Source organism: Triturus cristatus, chromosome 2_1, assembly GCF_964204655.1.
Source record: "Triturus cristatus chromosome 2_1, aTriCri1.1, whole genome shotgun sequence".
NCBI classification, from domain to species: domain Eukaryota; kingdom Metazoa; phylum Chordata; class Amphibia; order Caudata; family Salamandridae; genus Triturus; species Triturus cristatus.
Window position 1 is genome coordinate 1,073,068,707 of NC_140581.1, and position 15,024 is coordinate 1,073,083,730.

Here is a 15,024-nt window from a genome sequence, read left to right on the forward strand (position 1 = left end):
TTATTCATGGTAAAATGAGTGATTTCAGCTCCTTGAAGAGACAGATTCAGGGACTTTAATTTCTCGAAAATGTCAGCGAGGTATGCTAAAAAGCACAAGCCAGCGAGGATTGCATAGTTGTTCTGCTTTGCTGTCGCCCAAACATAGAAGAAACTGCCATACTTAATTCCTTAATTCAAAGTTGCGAGTCAGCACTTTCCCCCGGGATAACCACCACACTTCTGTATGAAACAGCAAGCCATCATGCTCAGTTGCCATTTCTGCACATGAAATTGCAAATAGACGAGCTCTTGTGGGATGGGTCTTTATGAAATTTACTATTTTTGTGGCAGAATTCAGCACATCCTCAAGTTCACTGGCCATATTTCAAACCCCAGGGGCTTCCCGGTGTATTATACAGTGGGTCTACAGCAGTGGTTCCCAAACTCTTGACTCCTGAGGACCCCCACTGAATCACTACTGGAGTCCGGGGACCCCCAAGCAATTTTTACAATTTAAATGTCAAAAAATTAAAACAGGCTGGCTTTAGTGCTGGTGGCGCCCTGTGAGACAATGTTTGTTGGCGCCCCCCCAATGACCACCTCCACCAGGGAGTCTCTCACCAGCACCCTTTAACAGTGACGAAGTCTCCATAACCACACTCTCTCAGATGCATTGAATTAGTTATATAGCGCCACTCATACCAGTGCAGGGTGTTCGAGCACTTTGCATCACACACACATTACACAGAGACAATCAATCATACGTGTGTAAATCAGTGTATAGGAAATGTTACGTAAGCCAAAAGACTAAAAGTGTAGGAGTCACATGTCATCCATACTGGTAGGCAGTATAGTTTAAGAGTACTTGGTGTGGAGGAGCCCAAACTCAGAGTCGAAAAAGAAACTGCATAGTTGGGAGTTCTCTTTAATAATAAGAATCGATTTCTGCCAAATTAATCCTTTTTGCAACATTAATCAATTTTCTAATAATGTATTCTTTGCAGTGTGTATGCAGTTCTGGGATGAAAGTCAATAGCTCACTATTCTATATTAGGAATTTAAGTTATAAATTGCAAGTAACAAAAGGAGGTTTCTTTTGAAAGCAGTAACCTGCTGATCTGTACATACGCACTCTGTAATCACTTGGTACACGTTCTTTGCAGAAGGCATATTAACCCTCTGCACTAACTTCACATAAGTCAAAACCTCAACTATGCAAAATGCTGATCTGTCTCGGACGATAATTAATCACAGGAGTTATTGTGACATTTATGTGAGCCTGGTAATTGCCGGGGGAAAGAAACGCTTCAGCAGGTGCTTCAAAAGCGTAATAAACGTTCAAGCACGGCGCCCCCAGAAAGGTGGCACCGGTGGCACCGCCCTAAAGCCGGCCCTGGCGCTCCATGCTTCTTAAAGTTATAAATTGCAAGTAATAAAAGGAGGTTTCTTTTGAAAGCAGTAACCTGCTGATCTGTACATACGCACTCTGTGATTACTTGGCACACGTTCTTTGCAGCAGGCATATTAACCCTCTGCACTAACTTCACAGAAGTCAAAACCTCAACTACACAAAATGCTGATCTCTCTCCAGGAAGATAATTAATCACAGGAGTTATCTTGACATTTATGTGAGGCCTGGTAATTGCCGGCGGAAAGAAACGCTGCAGCAGGTGCTTCTAATCTAAAAAGCATAATAAACTTTCCAACACGGACCCAGGAAGCCAGCGGCCGGTGCGGTGGCACCGGTCGCACCGCCCTAAAGCCCACCGGCCGCTGGCTTCCTGGGTCCGTGTTTGAAAGTTTTTTATGCTTTTTAGATTAGAAGCACCTGCTGCAGCGTTTCTTTCCGCCGGCAATTACCAGGCCTCACATAAATGTCGCGCAACACCCATTGTACTCCCGTTGTGTGTGTCGGCCCTCAGCCCGGAATGAGACTTCACCCGAGCACTTCAGAGGTATTTAAAAGCCCATTTGCACGTTATTGATGCCTTACTGTTTCACCCCTTCTAAGAGCCCTGCGCAGCTGCGGGGCTCTTAGAAGGGGTGAAACAGTAAGGCCACAATAACGTGCAAATGGGCTTTTAAATACCTCTGAAGTGCTCGGGTGAAGTCTCATTCCGGGCTGAGGGCCGACACACACAACGGGAGTACAATGGGTGTTGCGCGACTGGTACACCCGGCCTACACACGACGACCTAATTCCCCTGGCCTTGCCCAACAGGTGTAAATGTAACATTTTTAAAATTAATGATAAAGAAATAAACACTCACGTGCTCTAGTAGTGGTCCGAGGTGCCAGAATGCAGGTATTTAGCGAGGCGAAGCGGAGACAGGGCATTGGGCGGCAAAATGCTCCTGGGCTGGTTGCAGACGAGAGGGAAGACGCACTGCCGTGGGAGCGTGCGCGTCTATGAAAAAATAAGCCAATCACCCTTCAGCTTCCCCGGCCTAAGCTGAAATGGTGATTGGCCCGATTTTTTTTGGTCCCGCCGCCCCTGCGCTGTCATTCAGAGTGCTTGTATGCTTAAATGCTTCGTAATATTTAAAAATAGCTGACTCGAAGGCACTCCAGTTCGCGGACCCCCTGGGAATGTGTCACGGACCCCTGGGGGTCCGCGGACCACAGTTTGGGAAACGCTGGTCTACAGCATATGTGGAGCCACTTTCAACACGTTAGCTTTTAGGCCAGCCCTAGCACCACACATTGAAGGAGCACCATCTGTGCAGAGTCCAACACAGTTATCCCATTTTAAGCCATGGATACTCAGGAGTTCATTGAAAATGTCAAACAAATTGGATCCTGTTGCTTGCAAAATAAAAAATCTTCGAATAGTAGTGTTTCATAACATATTGAACATAAGCAATAAAATGTGCATCCTTTGACACATCAGTTGCTTCATCCAACTGCACAGCAAACAAACTTGATTTCAACTGGGCTATGAGCTGTCCCTGGATATCTTCTGACATGTCAGAGATGCGGCGGCAAACTATTGTGTCTGAGATGGGTATACTTTGGAACTTCTCTGCTGCTTTTTCACCAAGCATTGTCCTAGTCATGTCGATCAATGTTGGAAGAATCACTTTTTCTCCATCTACAAAGGGCCTTTTGTTTTTGGCAATGTGGTATGCAACTTGGTATGGTGCTTTTAATGCATTTGCTGGAGTATTTGCCACATGTTTCACCGCTTCTTTCTGCTGAGTTATCTCTTGCAACTTCCTGGCAAAAAAATCTCTACTTTTTCCTGCTAGAGACCCCTGTTTTGCTTCAAAGTGGCACCTTAGTTTGGTTGGCTTCAAGCTGTCGTTAGCTAAGATCACGCCACAAACCACAGACTGTGGTCTACTTTTTCCACTAACAACAATGCAGGTGAAACCATAGTCCAAATAGGAGGCATCATATTTCCTTGTTATTGCATCTTTTCTCTCTCCATCTGTTTTTGTTTCAACCTTTAGCTTGAGCACTCTATCATCTTTTGGCAGCTGGAAACGATCCAGGTCAAATGTGTGCTTAACCTAAGATACAAAATTCTGAAGCTGCAGTTAATAATTAGTACATGGCTGCAATTTTACAGCTGCATGAGGTACAGCAGGGTTTTAACTTTGTAGTTTCAAAAAACTCTTTGAAAAATATCTTCTTATATTATATATAAAATAAATTTAGATAAATTAATAATTTCGGGTTATGTGGATGAAAAGTAATTCCCTTGCAATGAAGAGAAAATGTTTAAGAAATATTACATGCATGTTCCCAGTATGTTTTGCATGAGACATCATGAAAGCTCCCCTGAGATCAGAATCATAGTGATGGGCAAAGGAATGAATGACATGCCAAGAAGCTACCTGCTGTCTTATCTTAAGGGCAAATAAAATAAGCCATGATCTGCCAGTTATTAGTTTGAAGTCCTAATGGCTGGTAAGATAGTGTGACAGACTCAAGAGGATGTACATAAGTTTCATGGAGCCCTGGTCTTTGCTTGTAGGCCTGTTCCATATTACAGATGGAAGGCCAGGACAAAAAAGCACTGGGAAAAAGAACTAATTTTACAGCATCAAAAAGGCTTCCTGCAACGTGTGCTGCTGAATGGCAGCTGGAAAGGGACAAGGAGAGCTCCTGGGATACTCAGTACCGCCCACTGTACCCTTTTAAAACATTGTATTCAAACTATAAATCTTTCCTATGCCAATGCTAAGATTCCATTGGTTAAGGAACCACCTTTATAAAATTGGGAAAAATGAGTGCCAAAAAGTAGCTCAATTGTAGTCCGATATTGGTAATCTCAGGGAGGAGTGGCAGGGGCAACGTCAAGCAGGTAGTAAATGGAGATTTGTTGCTGGACTATCTTACAGAGGGGATCTGTGCAGAATGTCTGCTCCTGCTAACTGCTTACTTTCTCTCTGATTGCTCGAAGGGAGGAGATTACCCTAAAGCATAGCAAGGTGCAGGCAATGGAAATTGCCATTTTGGCTGCTATTTGGGTACTACAATAGAGCAATTTCGAAGGATCAATGGAGCCCTCAGGGTTTTGGCCCCTAGTGCCATAGCACCTGCTGCACCAATAGCAGTACCCCTCCCCTTTCTACTCCGTGTGGTGCTCAGTCACAATCAGATGGGCAGTAGCCTGTACCTCCTTCCAGCAAACTGAACTTCACCATGAGTTTTAACCCCTTCAGTGCCACGCCCTTTCCCCGCCCTGTGCCGGGCGTTACATTAGCGGGCGGGTTCATGACGAGATAGTCTCGTCATGGGCACAGCACAACCGTGCTCCATGACAAGACTATCTCGTCATGGGCACTGAAGAGGTTAAGGTTTGCAAAAAGCGTGCAGTAACAGTAACATTTGGCGCAGTTGGAGACATCGTTATAGCCCATGGGTTGGTGTTTTAAGAAATGGCTGCCTCTCAACATTTTCAGGTAGTTTGGAGAGACACTCACTATATATATTTTCATGTATTCTATTCTTTTTGCGGTTTTGTGCAAACATGACCCGGAGATATTGGAGCACTTTACTAAACTCTAGTTACTTACATTGCACAAGGACACATTTCTTTCTTTATTTTATGCACAGGGTGATTACGTGATTTGCTCAGAATGACAGGATGTTGAGCCAACACCAAGAATGGAACCTGGTTCCCCAGTTATAAGTCAGCAGCTCTGGTGTATTTTAAGCAAACGTAACAAATACAAAATTTAACAACCTGGTATTTATTTACATGAGCTCGGTTACCCTTCTCCCACTTGTGAAACTGCCTAACAATCTCGTGGTAAATGTGATGGGGCGGAAATTATCAATCCAAGTACAGCATGCGAACAAGCATAGTGGATGAGCGCAAACAAAAAGAGGGTTGGGTTTCACTAAGTGTGATTGCCTTATGGAATAAATGAGTTCAAACGATGCATTGTACATCATACATTTTCAGAAAACTTACTACATAATGAAAGAGAATGGTTTTAAATGGTGCATTTTACTGCCAAAGTATTCCTCAGGTATAATACCCAATTTGCCTTTTATCAAAAAAGCCTACAACCCAAAATCAAGCCCAGGGATACTTTAACCCATGGGCTACCTAAAAGACCTGCTCATTGATAACAGGAACCCCAAAATATGGGGACCAGGGGAGCACAGTGCTAAGGGGAGTACAGCTGCAAAAGCAGATGATGCAGTTGCCTATGCAACACCAGCCGTCACAAAAACTGAAAAAACAGTTTGATATAGCTTTTGGCACTTACAAACTTACATAAAGATTTGAAGAAATAATGTTTCAGGCTTGAGTAATATTAACAAACAAACATATTTGCACAAAAGTTTCTTGGGCTTTTGCCATCAGTACCAGAGGCTCAGGTTTAAAAGGAAATACAATTTAATCAATTTTATACATAATTGCGTAGGACCCAGCAACTGTTCACTCAAGATTGATATTCAACTCTCAAAAGGGTAGTTTTTCTTGGGATTTTTTAAGAATCAGCGGAAAGTCACGTTGAAGTGAAGATGCTCAGACTCTGGTACACGAGGAACAGTACTTCACTAGAAATCATTAACAAACTTTCCAGGCTGCATTATAATAGAATAATTGCCCACCAACCAGTTATGGATCAGAAGACAAAGGTGAAAGTCCACATAGAGGCGCTGAACAAACACCACATTGAGAATTCCTTAGTGGTATGATAAGGTACTTGCATGAAGCAGTGGGGGTTTAGGACACAAGTCAGGCTTATGTTTAAAAAAATATAACTAATAAAAACTGAATCATGTTGCCTATTTTACTTCAGAGCAATGTTGTCTGACAGACTTTGTACTGATCAAAAGGATCTGGGTCCAGCTGCACAGTGAACTGGCAGCATTGCAGTGCATGTAAATGTGCACTTTTGTAATTTAGAAAGAAAACCGTGATGGGGCACAGCATGTCCATGTTTTTTTTAACCTTTATAGCACGGGCATTGAAATGCATTTGCAATGCAATAGGTCTCGCATTTGTGAGAGTTTAAGCTATTGGTATTGTAAATAACAATGCCTTTTATTTATCTGTTTTAAAAACAACACATAAATAAAATTCATTGTCATTTACAATGCCAATAACGTAAACTCTCATAAATGCGAGACTTATTTAATTTCAAATTCTTGTGTTTTTTCTGCGTGTGTTTGTTTATTCTTCTTACTTGGAACATTAAGGGCAGGCATGGACATTCACATTATTGAGGAATGGGTTTCTAGTGATTTATCAAGGCAACGCTTCGTCAGGGGCAGAAAACACTTGATAAACACAAGACTTCTTACCAATAATTTGTGAGCTATGCTTATCACGGAAAGTAGTCACTGATAATGTTCTCAAACATGTCCATGAGTGCGCTGCGCATGGGAGTGCACAACATAGGGTAGGCAGCGAGAAGATGTTAAATGTCGAATGATTGTGCAAAGAACAAATAATGCGCCTACCTCCACTAGCTCCGCCCCTTGCTTGTGCTTTTCCATGAGTCGTGCCCTGCCGATTGCACAATTGTTTTTAACAAATGATAAAGGTTTTCAATATTATACAAGTAATTCTTGTCAAAAATTGGGGATAATTTCCCATGGAACAGCAAGCACAACCTTTTAACTATAACTATTTGTATTGTTGCACTCTGGAATTAGCCTCCAGCATCGCACGCTCACATTGGTAAAATTGCAAGGAGACGCTACTGGGTGATCGTTTGTCTCGTAATGCCCTAACGAATGCCTGGGACCCACACGGGCCTGTAGAGTAGGGCAGAAACATGTTGGCGCATGGAGTTTAGTGTCATAGGACTACAATATCCTGATTGCCCCCTCCCTTTTTACTTTTAATTTCCCCGTTCACCTCACCAATAAATGGATACCTGGGGTGAATTAGGGATTTTGATCTTAATGTTAAAACCCTGAGCAGCAAGACAATTTGTTTCCTTAGAGCTCCCTGGAAAACGGTTGAGCCCACCCTGACCTGTAGGAGTCAAGGTGAACCCGATGATGAAGCATGCCACTATTACAACTCTGGACGTATTAACAGTATGGCAATTTAATATCTGAACTAAGGGCATGATTACGACTATGGCGCACCTTCAGACCTCCATAGTCGCGGTGGAGGTCCGTTGACCACCAGACTGGCGGACCACCTGCCGTATTACGAGTACAGCAATTTGACCACCACTGGGCTCCTGCAACTGCCGGGACCCTTGATCCCTCAGCAATGGCGCATCGGTCGGAGGCTGTAATATGCTGGCAATGCCGTAGCGGCACCGCCAAGCATATTATGAGTTTCCTCTCCGTTCTACTTTTCTCGGGACTCGAAAGCGATCAATGAGTCGTGATTTGAAGAGCGTGGCTAATCACTCATGCGGGTATCCAGGCACTGTGATTCTGCTGCAATCAGTCGAAGAGCCAGGTCATGAGTCCCTTTCTTAAATCTTGTGAGGAAGGATGCTGTACAGAGGTGGAGGAGGTTATTCCCGTCTTTGCCGGCGAGGCAGGAGAAGGAGCGCCCTCTACTGCATCTTTGGCAGATGCCGGCTGTGTGCACAAGGGCATGGGGTGCGAAGCGTATATGTCTGGTGGGTTAGTGGTAGTTCGGGCAGTTGGTCCTTGGTCGTGGAGGGCCTTGTAGGCATATGTCAGCACCTTGAATTAGCATCTTTCCTTGATGGGGAGCCAGTGCAGGTTCTTAAGGTGTGTGTGGCGTGGGGGCATTTGGAGAGGTGGAGGATGTGTCTGATGGCTGAGTTAGGGATCGTCTGCAGTCTGTTTAGGAGCTGTGTGGTGATTCCTGCTTAGAGTTAATTGCAGTAGTCTAGCTGGCTGGAGACTAGTGCTTGGGTGACGGTTTTCCTGGTGTCAATTGGGAGCCGTCTGAACAATAGGGCCAATGAGTATCAGCACTGTTAGTCATTTTCTTTACGAGAAAAGACCTGGAAGTCAGGAAAAAACTCTTGGACATCTAAGAATGCACAATTATTTGAAAAGGAAGCTGGAACAGCAGCGGTAGGAGTTGAGAAGCTTTCCATTAAGTTGAGACTGGAGATCCAGGAGTGAAGAAGAGGATGAGGAGATTTCAAATACAATTGCAATGCACTGGACCATCAAATGAGCTTAACTTAAACACTGATACTGCTGGTCTAACCTAGAAGTGATAAACAGGCAGCTTGGTTTGGGTTTCTGCCTTGCTATGCATTTTGCCCCTAAATATATAAACACTGAGTTCAGTGCGCTGCCCAGCATAATTTATATGTTTTTGAGAGAGGAACCCAAACACAGAGGACATGTATGTCTTTCAGTAGGAATAAGTAAGAGTTTGGAGTGCTCTTGAAGGACAAACTAAGGCTGAGGATGAAATACTCATTTGAGGTTGGGGCGTGAGCATCAGGCAGTGGGCACACAACATGGTAGAGGGTACTTCTTACGTTGTAAAAGAATAAGTGCCAGGGCCCAAGGTTATGCTTAGAAGTCTACGGCCAGGGTAATCGAAGACCGAGGTATCGAATAACAAGAGTGGCTGAGTAGTCTTTATTCCACCTCATGCCTGTTTTATCAATCAACCACTCTTCCTGCTTTTTTATTATCTCACTCCTGCGTGGTGTTTTATCTCGATTTGTCACTATTTTTCCATCTTTCTCTTCCTCCTTTCCCCAGTTTGTATTTTCCCCTCCCTTGCTCTATTTCACATGGTCTGTTTTTAGAAAAATAAGTGCCTGTCCTGAAAAAAACAGTGCCGGGGCAGGAGGGGAAGGGGGCGCAACCTGCAGCCACTGGCTCAAATTAAGCACTGATAGAAGGCCAATATGAGACACACTGAGATAGATGGTGCAGTATGCACCAAGGATGGCATGACATATCTCAGGAATTTGAATTTGAATTTGAAAGTATTTATAAAGCGCACGTATACCAGCGGTTTCTTGGCGCTGTGGCTAACGGAAACTGAGGTTAGAAACAGGGAGGGAAGGGGAAGTGTTTATACAAGGGATTTAGTGAATAAGTGGGTTTTAAGGCATTTGCGGAACTGTGAATAGAGGGTGATGGAACGAAGTTCGAGGGGAAGGGAATTCCAGAGGGTAGGGGCAAGGATAGCAAATTTAGATCCTCCCCACTTCTTTCTCCGAAAGCGTGGGATGGTGAGGAGGAACTGGGAAGAGGAACGCAAAGACCTGGTGGGGATATATGAGGCAATTTCAGAAGAAATGAAAGCAGGTGCCAAGCCCGATCGGGCCAAAAAGGTAATGGATGCGAGCTTGAATTGAATTCTAGCTCGCACAGGGAGCCAATGTAGTGAATACAAGAGTGGGGTGGAGTGATGAAATTTAGGAAGATTGAAGACCAGGCGAGCCGCCTGGTTTTGAATTTGTTGTAGGCGGCGCAGACTGTATGCGGGGATACCGGCACACAGGGCGTTCCCATAGTCCAGGCGGGACATCACCATGGCCAGGATAATGAGTTTGAGGGCAGAAAAAGTGAAGAAGCGGGACACCCTGCGTATAGTGCGCAGTGAGAGGAAAGAAGAGGAAACCACAGAGCTGACCTGGGAGTGAAGGGTGAGTTGAGAATTAAGTTTTATGCCTAAAGTTTTGACTGAGGAAGAGGGAGCAGGAGAGGGACCGAGGGCGGGGGGCCAAAAGAGAGGGGACCAGGGGCTGGATGAACCGCCCGTCAGCACCAACTCGGTTTTATCAGGGTTGAGTTTCAGGTGGTTGTGGTTCATCCAGTCCCTGATATGAAGCATGACAGTTTGAAAGTTAAGAACAGCTGAAGGAGAAGAAAGATTAAAGACCAGCTGGAGGTCATCCGCATAATTGAAAACGGTGACCTCCATCTGTTGAAGAGAAAAAATTAAAGGGGCAATATACAAATTAAACAGCAGGGGAGAGAGAGAGGAACCTTGGGGGACCCCGCACTGAACTTTCCGGACGTCCGCTGTGAATTCACCCAGGCGGACAGCCTGGGTGCGGTTACTCAGGAAGGAGGATAACCAGACAGTCCCCCCGATCCCCGCCGCCCCGATACGGGAAAGCAGAATGTTATGGTCCACTGTATCAAAGGCGGCTGAGAGATCGAGGAGCACGAGGGCCTGGTACTGGTTAGTGTCCATGCCCTCCCTGAGGGTGTCTAGAACCGACATAACAACGGACTCCGTTGAGTGTGCGGGGCGGAAGCCAGCTTGGCGAGAGGCAAGGGCTCCGTGCTTCTCCACAAAGGAACTCAGAGCGCGAGTGACGTGGCGCTCGAGCACTTTAGCCAAAAATGGCAAAAGGGAGATGGGGCGGAAATTGGCTGGGTCAGAGGGGTCTGCCCCTGGTTTTTTCAAAATGGGCACAATAACCGCAGATTTCAGGGAGCTGGGAACTATGCCTTGAGAGAGGGAGCTATTTAGGAGATGAAGGGGAGGGTCTGGGCAAGAAACAAAGATGTAGCGGAGGATATGGGCAGGACAGGGATCGTGCGGGGAGCCAGATTTAATCAAAGGGATCAGAGAGGTAAAGTTTTCCTTAGTGATGGGAGGAAAGGTGGTCAGTGCGCCCTTGGGGGGAGGACATCGAGGAACATCAAAAGAGGGGGAAGGGAGAGGAATGTTGGCCTTAATGGTTAAAATTTTTTGGATGAAATAATCATTGAGAGAGAAACAAAGATCTTCAGACGGGACTGGTCTAAGAGTAGTTCGGTCAGAGAACGCCAGGCTGTGAACGATGGTAAAAATTTCCTTAGACTGATTCTCTGCTGCTAAAATCTTGGAGGAGAAATAAGATGTTTTAGCCTCCATGATGGCTTTCTTGTACTAGCTCAGAATGTTAGAGTATTCCAGTTTCAAGGTGGGGCAATAGTTTCTCCTCCAGGCCCGCTCCGCGCGACGGACTGTTAATTTGGTGGTTTTGAGCTCTTTATTAAACCACCGATTAGCATCTTTGTCGCGTTTAGAGGAAATGCGCTTGAGCGGGGCAACGGAGTCGCAGCTATGAGAGAGCCACTGATCTATAGTATCAACCTGGGAGGCGGTGGTAAGGCCCTGAAGAGAGGGGAGAGAGCGGGTGAGAAGAGAGGAGAGGTTCTCGAGATTGACCCTGCCCCATGAACGGACCCAGGTGTTTTTGGGCCGGGGGGGCTTAGCTGGAGGGAGAATAGGAAGGAGAAAGGAGATCAGGTGGTGATCAGACCAAGAACAAGGGGAAATAGCAAGTGATTCCACAGGGCAGTTCAGGGACCAGATCTGGTCAAGCCGATGACCTTTAATGTGGGTGGGGGAGTGAACGTGAGAAATAAAGTTTAGAGAGTGAAGGGTTTCGGAGAATTCCTTTGATGAGGGACATTCGGCGGGATCAGAGGGCCAGAAATTAAAATCCCCAAGGAGCAAGATGGAGGAATTATTGACTGTAATGGTAGCCAGGATCTCCAAAAAGTCGGGGAGAAACTGCAGGGGGGACTGAGGAGGGCGGTAGGTGAGGAAGCAGGTTAGAGGGGGAGAGGTAGAAACTGTGCGAATCACCAGAAATTCAGTGGTGGCAATGGTAGGTAAGGGTAAAGGAGGCGCTGCAAGACTGGATGCGAGACACGGTCTGAATTATGACACATCACACTGCTTGGATGGAGACTATTGAACATTTTGTGATGAAATAATGCATTTTATTTGAGAAAATGGGTGTAGAATTTAACAGGCAGAAGGGGCAGAAGGATGGCCAATCGTGGCCAGTGGATCATAAAATCATTAAAAGGCAGCAAAGAGAACACCGACCCCATAAGGGTGATGTTATAGTATGCTGTAACTCTGAGGGATGAGAGTGTATGAAGACATGGGATTTGGCAAATAGTAGCTTATGGAGGGCTCTCACATTACTTCAAAGCAGTTGATCTGTGGATGAAATGGAGCCATCTCAAACTGAATGCTTCCAAAACAGAAATATTCACATGCTGCGATTGGATTAATTTTGACTCACTTTGCACCTGGCCTGACGATCTGGGACCACCTCCTAAAGTATCTAAGGAGGTAAGAAACCTTGGAATTACCATGGACTCCAAGATATCAACCAATGCCCTAGTGGACGAATTAACAAGATCAAGCTTCTTTACTATTAAAACTCTGCAACGCCTCTTCCCCTCCTGGGATTTCTACGCAAGGTCAAGGCAACTATCTAAACTTGATTATTCCAATGGCCTCTACCACAGATCATCTTTATCAACTTTGAAAAGACTACAATGGATTTAGAACTCTGCTGCAAGACTGCTCCTACATGTAAAGCCACAAGCGCACATCTCCTCTGCTTTGAGGGCCCTACATTCGTCACCAGTTGCAAAAAGACCCACCTTCAAGCTGCTTTGTATCACCCAGAAAGCAATACATAGGCAGGACCGCTTTTCATCAGGAATAAAATCGCCAAATACATTTTAAAAAAAGGAACCTCTGCTCCAGATTGGCACCTCGCCTCAAAATCCCACCATACAATAAAAAAACATAGCTGGGCCATCTTTCTCTGTTCAAGCAGCCAAACTATGGACTTCATTACCCGCAAGCATAAAATCCAAAGATAACTATCTTATCTTCAGAAGGCTACTCAAAAATTGTCGGTTTCCTACATAACCATCATACTCAAAAACAAATGTAGGGCATATCCTGTGTATATAAACTTTAAAATTTAATTATATGTAAGGATCTAGATATGTATATTTCTTGATATAAATATGTATAGGAATAATGTTTTTAAAATATATAGATATTCTTCAGGTCTAATTAACAAATGTACAGATTACGTATGCTTAAATATATATATTATTCTGTGCTTGGCATGTATTTGGATCACTGCGTGGTCTTGTAGGTTGTTTGATTGGCTGCTTATGGTTCTCCATCTTATTTATCTATCTGTGAAATATTGGCCGCTTATTACAGCGAGACAAATGTTTCAAAAGGGTATTGGAAAACTGATCCCTCTTTTGCTCGACATGCATCACAAACGGAATATAACAATAATCGTGTATGCCCAATTAAATGTGCAGCTGTCAGTGTTTCAAGCAGTGGAAGGGCATGGTGATTGTGTTCGTGCTCCAGGGTCAAACTGAACATAATATTTATCAAAAGTTTATCATAACTATTTGATCTACAATTTGCTTCACTAATGAAATATTCAAAAATATATTTTTTTAAAGATATATATATATATATATATATGTTGTAAAACACTGGTGTCCCGTTTGAGAAGCACTCGGACCAGTAAGAAAGGTAACCAGCCTTTTATTTAGAAGTATGGACAAAGTTCAATCCGCTGGTACATAAACAGCCTGCCGTCTCGCCGACGCATTTCGAATGATTTCTTCTTCAAGGGCTTCTAACAGAAGGTACGTGCTTAAAGGTGCTCCTCCTCCGATATTTGCATGTTCCCCCTGTATGGGGTTGCCTTAGCAGTCATCAGCATTCTGAGAGTTGGAGTGCCTCAATCATTAATGAGTAATCTCGTGCACAATTTCTGCTGAATTAAAACCTGGCATGGGCCCCAGCGGATGGAAAAGTCCTCAATCTTTCCTTACTTTCCCGCATTGTGGTCGGTGTATCCTGTCCACGCGGCCCCCTCTGTGTATTGGGGTGGTGCTTCCTCGCGACTGGGCAGCCGCCTATTGTTGTAAAACACTGGTGTCCCGTTTGAGAAGCACCCGGACCAGTAAGAAAGGTAACCAGCCTTTTATTTAGAAGTATGGACAAAGTTCAATCCGCTGGTATATAAACAGCCTGCCGTCTCGCCGACGCGTTTCGAATGATTTCTTCTTCAAGGGCTTCTAACGGAAGGTACGTGCTTAAAGGTGCTCCTCCTCCGAAATTTGCATGTTCCCCCTGTATGGGGTTGCCTTAGCAGTCATCAGCATTCTGGGAGTTGGAGTGCCTCAATCATTAATGAGTAATCTTGTGCACAATTTCTGCTGAATTAAAACCTGGCATGGGCCCCAGCGGATAGAAAAGTCCTCAATCTTTCCTTACTTTCCCGCATTGTGGTCGGTGTATCCTGTCCATGCGGCCCCCTCTGTGTATTGGGGTGGTGCTTCCTCGCAACTGGGCAGCCGCCTATTGTTGTAAAACACTGGTGTCCCGTTTGAGAAGCACTCGGACCACTAAGAAAGGTAACCAGCCTTTTATTTAGAAGTATGGACAAAGTTCAATGCGCTGGTACATAAACAGCCTGCCGTCTCGCCGACGCGTTTCGAATGATTTCTTCTTCAAGGGCTTCTAACGGAAGGTACGTGCTTAAAGGTGCTCCTCCTCCGATATTTGCATGTTCCCCCAGTATGGGGTTGCCTTAGCAGTCATCAGCATTCTGGGAGTTGGAGTGCCTCAATCATTAATGAGTAATCTCGTGCACAATTTCTGCTGAATTAAAACCTGGCATGGGCCCCAGCGGATGGAAAAGTCCTCAATCTTTCCTTAACCTTTAAGCACGTACCTTCCGTTAGAAACCCTTGAAGAAGAAATCATTCGAAACGCGTCGGCGAGACGGCAGGCTGTTTATGTACTAGCGGATTGAACTTTGTCCATACTTCTAAATAAAAGGCTGGTTACCTTTCTTACTGGTCCGAGTGC